This window comes from Lycium ferocissimum, chromosome 4 (genome assembly GCF_029784015.1).
Source record: "Lycium ferocissimum isolate CSIRO_LF1 chromosome 4, AGI_CSIRO_Lferr_CH_V1, whole genome shotgun sequence".
Classification (NCBI taxonomy): Eukaryota; Viridiplantae; Streptophyta; class Magnoliopsida; order Solanales; family Solanaceae; genus Lycium; species Lycium ferocissimum.
Window position 1 is genome coordinate 13481390 of NC_081345.1, and position 10100 is coordinate 13491489.

At 34.8% G+C, this 10100-nt stretch overlaps 1 long non-coding RNA gene across 1 annotated transcript; it reads right to left on the reverse strand.

Annotated features, from left to right (window-relative positions):
• Nucleotides 1–6011: 6011 nt before the first annotated feature.
• Nucleotides 6012–8582, reverse strand: LOC132054371 (uncharacterized). Its single transcript, XR_009414271.1, has 2 exons — nt 7133–8582; nt 6012–6310 (listed from the first exon to the last, which is right to left on the reverse strand). It is a non-coding gene; the product is annotated as an uncharacterized LOC132054371 (long non-coding RNA).
• Nucleotides 8583–10100: the final 1518 nt, after the last annotated feature.

Here is a 10100-nt window from a genome sequence, read left to right on the forward strand (position 1 = left end):
CTTTCCTTCTAAGGCAGTATTCATACTATGACACTTGTATTTACTCCAAACTTGTAGAGTATTATTAGTAGCTATTGCACTGTATTTAGACCAAATTTTGGGGATGATGCATTTCTTATTATGCACTTATTCTATCTTATATATGCTAAGACTGCTTAAATATTTCTATGCCCTTTACGTATGTTTAAAATCCATGCTGATTAAGGGAAGGGTTCGCCCGTCAGGGGGGTTAGCGTGGGTGCCCGCTCAATCCTCTAGTTGGGTCCTGAAAAGTTGTTATCATAGTCCTAGTAGAGTCTGCGGATCAGTACGATGAGCTCCGTACTTAGCTGGAAGAGGCTATAGAACATTTAGGAAACTTTTAATTCTTTCATTGTTTCGTGCTACCTCGTTCAAATTGGTATCTAGGATGTTTAAATTTGTATCTGATTTCACTTCTATTCTCTCATAGATGGTGAGGACCCGCGCTACTATTATAAGGGATGAGGTACCCGAGCCCACAGTTAGGGACGGAGTATGAGGACGAGGCCGAGCGAAAGGTAATGACAGGGGTTGTGGCGCAGCACCAGCCAGGTGCAAGGCCCCTGCGGTTGGTCAGAGATGAGCCAGATCCTTATCTCCAGACCTAGAGCATCAAACTGAGAATGAGCCCATGGATAAGGTAGAGTTGGGACCAGCCCAGGCTCAGCCCGATATGATTGCTACTCCTGTGCTTCAGGACACCATGGTTCGTATTCTGCACTATCTTGATGGTTTGCACGCAGCGGGGGGCCTTTCAGCCACTCCATGAGAGTTTCTGAATGAAGCGAGAGCAGAGACTCCCGAGGAGGGCAAGACTCAGGGGATGCAGCCTATTGCTGCTATGGCTCCCCGTATCGATAAGATCCTAGCACCTGTATGTGTTCTTAGGCCTGTTGTCGGTCCAGCTATGATCTTTGGAGATCATGAGTTGTGTCCAAGATTTATGTAATAACCCGTTCTGTCGTTACTGTGTATTTTTGAAATATTCATGACGTTGGCAGCTGGAGACATGCTCGAACTCCCCTTACTATTTGGGAAACGTTAACTTGATCAAGAAATCGTATGAGTTGCGTGTAAAGAATTGGATCTGAGCCCCCTGGGCCCAGTAGTGCCGCTACAGCGCCTTCCAAGCCGCCCCCAGCGGTGGCGCAACAGCGGCGTTCCAACCGCAAAAGCGGTATAATAAGGATTTCCCATAAACCGCCCTAACGGTACCTTGGGCGCAGGAGCAGTACCGCTGGAGTGGTGACGCAACCGCCCCAGTGGTTACGAGTTGTGACTCCAGCTATTTAAGTGACATTTCAGGAATTAACCTCGTTTTTCCAAACCCTAAAGATTCCAGCCGCCATTGGGTATTTTTGGGGAAAAACTTGATCTTCTCTTAGGAGAAGTATTGCTTCTAACCTTCCCCATTCTTCCTTACAATTAGAGATTCCTACCAAGAATCCCTCATCTAGAAATCACAAAATATTGGGAATCTCAATCCCTCAAGTTCCAAAAAGATGAATCCTTTATTCTTCTTGATACAGAATCCTTGGGTTATTTCCCTTGTTCATTATCCTAACATGGTTCTTAATCTAATCCTTCATTTCGTCCTTTGAAGCACAAATAGATCTCTGCTATTGACCTTGAAAATGGGTTTCTTAAAGATAAGCCTAAGATGGCAACTTGACCTAGCTAGTGACTTAGAATATTGTCATGAAGTCGTAAATGAAGGTTGATTGATCAACTAGCATTGTGAAAGTAAATCTAAAGGTAGAATAAATTCTATATCTACCTTATCAATTTCGAAGTCCTTGATATGCACTCTAATGGTAAATTCTACTGTTGGGGCTCATGAGTGTCTCTAAGCTTTTTCTGTGGGTTACGATATGGTGACCAAATTGAAGGATCAACAGATGTTCGTGCCACCTGCTCAGCGATTAGTTAGGTTATGGCTTCCCTTCGGTAGACTCCAGCTAGTTGCCCATATCGTTGCTGTTAGAAGAAACGGAGAATGCATGTGTAGGAATCAGAGATTTAGGGTGAAATTCTAGAATGGTATTGTGGTGTGACTTATTTGTTCGGGCTTGTTGCCTGTAGATTCCTTAGGTGTTGATGTGGTTTTTCTTTATTATCAGTGGATTTATGTAAGTTGGGAGTAGCGGACGAAACCTATTTCGCGTCTAACGATGAAAACTTTCTGTAATACGTGATTACTCGTGTTATGTTATTAACGGTGAATCTAGCTGCTAAACGAGAGAATAAAATGTACCCACGGTTGTGATTAAGTTCTAGTTAAGTTGTGATGAATGACTTCGAGTGTAGGGTGAGATTCTTATCTTAAGCTAATAGGCTGAGTTAAGGAAGTGGTAATAATGTATATCAACTGATTGATCTGTTATGTGTAGTGACTAGCCACCCCATCATGTTATGTTGACCGCTCTATTGTGTGGGCTTGAAGCCATGAGTTGTTGGTAGATATTAGATCCTGTTATTCATCTTGACTTGGATATATTATTGGCATACCCACTATTGGTATTGTGATATTGATATATGGTTGGCATACCCACTGTTGGTATTGTGATGATACATTATTAGCGAACCCCATTGTTAGTACTTGTGATAATTGAATTGGATTGTTGATGTTGATACACACATTGCATACCTTCTCACTCATTCATTATGCATGGCCGATACCTATTGATAATCCGGTATCGTTGATTATATGAAACTGATATTTGATAAACACTTTTACTTGAGTGATTGTGAGAAGGTTGATGTCCGAAGATCAATTCCGGAATCGTTGATTGCATGAAACTGATATTTGATAAATTCTTTTACTTGAGTGATTGTGAGAAGGCTGATGTCCAAAGATCAATTCCGAAATTGTTGATTGTATGAAACTGATATTTGATAAACTCTTTTATTTGAGTGATTGTGAGATGGCCGATGTCCGATAATCCATTCCGGCATCATTGTTGCATGGCTGATTCTGATGATATTTCTGAAATTATTTTTAGTGCATGGACTTCGCGGGTCCTTCAGAGTGGTGCTCGTGAGAACCCCTCGTGGACAAAGATCCGGGGTCCCGTCTGTCTATTGGGCTAAGATCCGAGACCTGTGGCACTTAGACTTTGCGAGTCACGCTAGATTGTGCTACCGAGACCTCGATATTTCCATTCGGAGTACATATGTACACCTCATTTACATGGCATTGCATTGCATTCATACACTATTGCATTGCATTGCATTATGGATTGATTCTGAGATGTTTTGGTGTTGTACTTGTAATGTTGGATTTGGGCGTGATTTATGCATACTTGGCACCTTGGGGGATTAGATGCTTTACTTAGGAAATGATGGGTGTTTGGGTCTGGATTTGTTGTTTGAACTTGTTGAAGTAGCCATAAATCGTCCGGAATATTAGCTATATGTTCAGTCTCTATGTGCTGTAGGATAATGGGTGTCTTAAGATAAGTTGACCGCTAGACTAATACGAATGAGTAAATGACATGCGAATTGTGAGTCTGACTGGTGAATATTTGAGTGAAGTTAATGATTAAAGGGTATTGTTGTACATTGTGTAGTAGATAGACGTATGAATTGGTTGAGTTGTTATCATGCTTGTCTGTGAATTTTTTAGTGATATGTGTTACTAACCACTGTCGGCCTATGATACTTACTCAGTAGACGTGGTTTGTACTGATATTACACTTGCTATACCCTTGTGGGGTGTAGATTGTTTCAGGTGATTGGGTGAAGCATATGTGGAAATACGCGGTGCCTATTTGGAAGGCCTCCTCCCAATTCATTCCGAGATAGAGGTTGAGTCTTAGAGTGTAGTGGAAATCTGGAATTAATTAGTCGCTCTTGTACTAGTCAAGACCAGGTCATGGGAAGTCGAATTGAGTCTTTAATTATTTACTAGTATACGTACCCGCGCGATGCGCGGTCAGTTGATAAACGTAATCATAAATATATGTGTTTAATTATTGAACAATTCAAGATTTGGTTTGTTGTAAAATGATATTGTAAAGTTTACACGAGAGAATGTTAGCATATTTAGCACCTTGACAGGTTATAATAGTTAATACTTATAAAAACAAACCAATATTTTAGATACTATGTCATGTAAAGACCATACTGGTTTATTATTGATATGGTGGCTTATAATCTACAATGATTAAGGAATCACCTTCAAAATATAGTCTGCAATACATAGTATCAATGAACCATCCCGAATAGCGTAACACATTCACTCATTTTTAAAATCTAAAATCATGTTTTATTTAGTTGGCTATCTACTCGAACCAAGAAATACTCTAGGTAATTTTTTTGCGAAAGAATATTTACATTCTTAAGAGGCCATTTACTTAAAGCAAAGTGTAGTTCAAGACCGCCTTTGCAGTTTTTATGTCAATGCTCTGCACAATCTTTGAAATATTTCACAGCTTTATAATAAGATGTCCTTCAAAAGACCCAAGATATTCTTGAATTGGAAATAAAGAATCTTTTTTACACCAAGAACAAAAGTATGTATGAGTACTTCTTGAATACAGATGCACAACTATGAGTACTTCTTTATGCAGATGCTATTTGGGCATGGTTAACACTGTTCTATGAATGACTAATATGCCAAGAACCAACTTTTCCAAAATCACTATGGACAATTGGCTTGACGATTAAGTAGCAAGGGCACAAGCAATGAGTTGTATTAGAATTCCATAAGCAATTCCTCTGGTACAAATCAATAAAATAAGACTGATATAAATTAAAGGAATAATATATTTTGGAACAAAAGTTGCATGCTAGCACAACTGACTTGTCCATCCTCTGTGCCGAATTCATTTATAGTTAGTAACTAAAGATTTCTCAATTCTTCTGAGCGATGGAACATGATAAAATAACCATATGCAATTAGCAAGAAATAAATAAACACCTGCATTCCAAACCTCGCCATATTTTTCACGGACTCAATCTCTATAAATTCTAACAAAGAACTACGTTCCAACATAATTAGTCCGTGAAAATGATTTACTGTGTAAATTTTTTGATATGCAATAAAGAGCATTTTTAGATAAAGAATAATCTCCAAATATAAGAAGCCTTAATATTTACATGTAGTCCATAAAAGATAAGCACTGGAACCTATGTAACTGGTCTATATGAAAACATCTCGTTAAAAATAAATTAGTTGCTTGAAATAAAACAGAAAAGCTGATATTTGACTTAATATATCTTCTTCAAGTCATCAGAAACACAAGTCATATTCGAGATACAGATGCAAAATCATCTAAGCTACAATTAAAATTAAGTGGTGAAATAACATATTTGGTACTTGAAATTTTGAACAACTAAGTGATGTTCAAACAATGACACAAAGATTAAAAAATCATAAAGGTAAATAGCTGAAATATTTACCCAAATAAAGTTGAAGCAATTCTAGAAATTAGAAAAATGTATTGCAAATATGTGATGATTCCACCATCTCTTGTAGCCAGTGGCGGAGCCACATATAGTTGAGGGGTGTCCGACACCCCTTCGTCAGAAAATTACACTGTGTAGCTAGGTAAATTTTTTATTTTTATGTATATATACTACATATTGACACTCCTTGGCTTCTTCGTGAATTTACTTCTTTATATTTTGACACCCCTTAGTGAAAATTCTGACTCTGCCACTGCTTGTAGCAATTATAACAACATAGCCCTTTATTATGGCCTATCTGTGGATATCTGTAGTAAAGATTTTACACCTAGGTGAGACACCCAAGTCAATCGATTGTCACGATACTCCTCAAAAGTTAGTTGAGCCGATGGAAATGAAAGATATAAACAAATATAAATGAACAATCTTTACGCGGCTTTATGCTTTGATGCTCCATAGAATGTCTATCACCGCAAAAATAGATCAAAAATACGTAGAACGACATATCTTCTATATATTATTAAGAAGAAGAAAGTCAGCCATGAGATTTTTTGCCAAGCACTTGGCAATGTAGGTTAAAATATCAAATTGGTTGTTACATAGAGGTAAAACTTTCTAGATAACCTCTTTCCCTCCTTTAAATTCCTCTGCCTTGATCTAGCAAAGTTATTGTGGCATACAACTCTACTATCAGTTGAAACCCTTTTACCTGCTTAACACCTTTCACACACTTGGCCAGAAAATACCAAACCAATCGGAACAGAAGTTTAACTGGGAAAACTTCTGATGAGTCAATTTTCACAAAAAGCTTGTTGTATTCTCTAGAAAATTGTTGTCATCTCCACGCACTAACCTATAAGGATTATAGCTATTGCTGCACCTTTTGTTACCATGCCACGAAAACATAAATTTAGCACTAATATAAATACAAAATTGAGCTCCAATACCATAAATAAGAAATAAGATAAATCTAATAAAAGAATACTCACTCGATGTAAGATGTAGAAAATTGCGAAATTTGGGCAAACAAAACAAAATGTATGCTTTCGAAGAAACATTAGTATCTTGTCTTGACAATTGAAGCGCACAAATTCTTAGTGAAATGCAAATAGAACAAAAACATAATACAAATACACAACTGAAGAGTTAAGAGTTTATTGAAAGAAAGAAGGAAACCTAAAAGACTACTCAGTCCATTGTAATAGGCTGTTGTAAAAACATGTAGGTTTTTACCGGACCTAAAAGTACTATAACCTTTTCAAACAGAGATGAATATATTGAATTAACATTTGGTTCGTACTAAATGGATACAAATAACACTGAATTACAAAAATTATAATTGCACTAAACAATTGCCAAGTGATGAATGACCAGGAAAACAATGCCCGAACTGGAGCGTATATAATATAGTCAATAGCTAGAGATACTGATATGTATCCCTAAATTGAAATTTGAACGAATCACCATCTTTGAATTCAAGTAAAGGCTACATTATCGTTTCCAAAGGAAGGAGGGCAAGATAATTCCCAAAGTAAATGAGCTTAACTTTCTTGTCAACTTTAGGATTTGCTTTCAAGAAAGCTTCCTAAAAATTCTCAAAGACAGAGAGCAATCCTAGTTAAATGAAAACTAAACATGAGATCCAGCAGATTACAATTTCATGTAGAGTAAGCTCAAGAAAAGTCCAGAAGAGAAAACTAACCATTTCTTGCTTTCTTGATCCTCCGTTGGCCGTTGCTACCAAAAGCGCCATCTACTTTTCAAAAGAGTATTACTCTCTTCTAATACAGCACTGTCAATATTTGTTGTTATAACTTTCCATATGAATCTGCCCTGCAATCCGTTGCCATCAAGTTATAGCCTTTGGGGCTCATCACCCATTGCTTCCGCATATTACTACTACTTCACCAAATGTACTTCTTGTCGTGCTGTCTCCACTATCTGGGCAATCTAATCCTGGACAACCCGCTAGAATGCTTTTTAATGTCAATTCAATTTTGACTCAAATAAGTAAAGAAGCAAGTTCCATTATAGAACTTCGAATTATTTTCAGACAACTGTGTCTTAATACTATCATGCAAAGATGCATATCTCAACGATCTATTAAGACTATCTCTATTGACGCTGAGTAGGTGTCTTATTCAAATATGTTTCCTAGAAAATTACTAAGACAAAAAGGCAAAGAATTTAATGCCTCAAGCGTAGATAGCGTCAAGAGCGCACATCTTAGTTAATCTCATTATATTATGCGTTGTTATTTGAGTTGTCACTATAAACAAAAAACAAAAATGACAATTCCAAAATCAAGATCAGAGGATAACATAGGACAGTTACCCTCTTCATTTATTCAAACAAAAGAAATCAATTCTGTGATAAGTCAATTGTATCCACAAAGAAGAACTCATGATATATATTTAACAAAGTCATCATGAAATAATACTTTGACCCTAACATTATAGCTTAAATAAGAATTGCTTACACTTTATGTAGGACCTAAATTTTCAAGAAGGCAGTCACATTTCAACGAATAAACTGTAAAAAGATTGCACTATAGTTAGCAAATATGAAACAGACCACATGCTCAGGCCTTGGTACTTGTGACAGAGAATCTGAAGCCGCTATTCTCAAGCTCGAATTCTGAATTCACAGACATTGTCAAGCTTGAGAGCGCAGAGTCTGAACATATGAGCCATCTTCTGTATACGAAATAAACGGAAAGAAAAACTCCTGAACTTTGAGTAAGAATTCAGAAATCTGAGTGGTTTTCTTCTTTGATGTTTTCTGTAAACTGATGATTGGTTATCCCGGATTGTTTTTTTTTTTTTTCCCTTTCCGTGAATATGCTTTGTTCTCTCTATGCATTTTGTTTATGTGTGTCGTGTATATATCTTTTTGTGCAGGCGATGACTTATGTTTATTTGTGTGAGCATGGTGCAGATTAAGGGGTAAATGGGGAAGTGGGAGTTGAACGCGGGATTCACGGTGGGTTAGGATTAGTTGTCTTTTTTTTTTTCTGACTTCCTAAAGTAACTGTCAAGTTGAATTTTAAAAATAAAAAAGAAAAAAAAGGCAAACAGTAACTAATAATCCTGATTGGAACTAAATTATCCCTACGTTTCTCTTTTTTCAGTTTTTAGCTTTACCACTTTGTAACTTCCCAATTATTTTTAAATTCAAATTCAAAACACTAACTAAAGTAACTAATTATTACCTAAATGAACTAACTTTTTTCCTAAAACTATCCTGTTTTTAATAATACTAGTATACGTATCCGCGCGATGCGCGGTCGGTTTATACATGTAATCATGAATATACAGGTTTATTGAATAATTTTAAGATTTAACTTCTTGTAAAATAATATTGTAAAGCTTACATGAAAGACTGCTAGCATATTTAGCACATCATAGGTTATAATAGTTAATACTTATTAAAACAAACCAATATATAAGCTTAGTTCATTGTCTAAATTTGTTATATAAGCTTAGTTCATTGTCTAAATTTGTTAACAATATCTTTAGCATTACTTAATTATTTAGTTTATTTATTTTACAAATTATTTAAAAATGATAAATATCCTCATACAGTCCCTTCTTTTTTATATATATTTCTACATTATAATTTTTTATTTATATACTTTTTATTTTTATTTTTCCATATCTATTGTGTTTGCATTTTTAAGTACTTTATCATATGAATATTTATTAGTTTTTCACTTGTTTCCTTGCATATCACTCCTGTTTTAATATATAAATAACTATTTTTTACTCCTTAACAATACTTATTGCTACATTTCACTTTTATCATATAAGAAAAAAAAAATGATCGGATTAATTTAATGTCTATGAAGAAAAGGTGACCCCACTTGCATGTTAGACTCAATTACTTTTTCTCTGTTAACCGATAACATTTATCTTATTTTTATTTATCGCATTATCAACTATTTAGTAATTCTACATTCATTATATTGCCAATTAGCTTGATATCATTATCCACTAACTATTGTCTTAGATATACATTTTTCTAACTCGTCGTTTTAAAAAACTTTTATTTTGCTGTTCCCAGTACTTCAATTTTCTAAATTTATCAATAATGTTTTTAGTGTCATTTTAATTACTTTTTTTTTAAAGATTAATTCACTCATTTTTAACCCACTCTTAGTACATTTTTTCTACTTTATCTTTTTATTAACTTTTGTATATTTAGTGTTTATATCTTATCAAAATAATATAATATTTCATAGGAGTACTATATTATGTTTTTGAATTCGTTGAATTCATCTAATGTATAAACAAAATAATTTTATTATTATTTTATATTTTTTTTCCATAAACAACTGGTATTTTATCATAATATATATCAGTATTTATAACAATCAGTATTTAAGTATTACATGCAATAAGAAATTATTATTTTTGTCTTTAATAGAATGCTTTTAGTTTTAATTTTAAGTTATGAGATTATGTACATGAGAAATTTGATTATTTTTATTTACTTTTATTGCTTAAAATTATTTCAAATTTTAATATACTTTTGCCTTTATGTTATTAAGATTTCAGCTTATGAATTTTTTATAGGATGAGTTTCATAATTCAAGACTTTCTCATCTTAAATTTTGCTAATCTTAAATGCCTTTATGTTATTAAGTGTCACAATTATTGGTGCATTCTTTT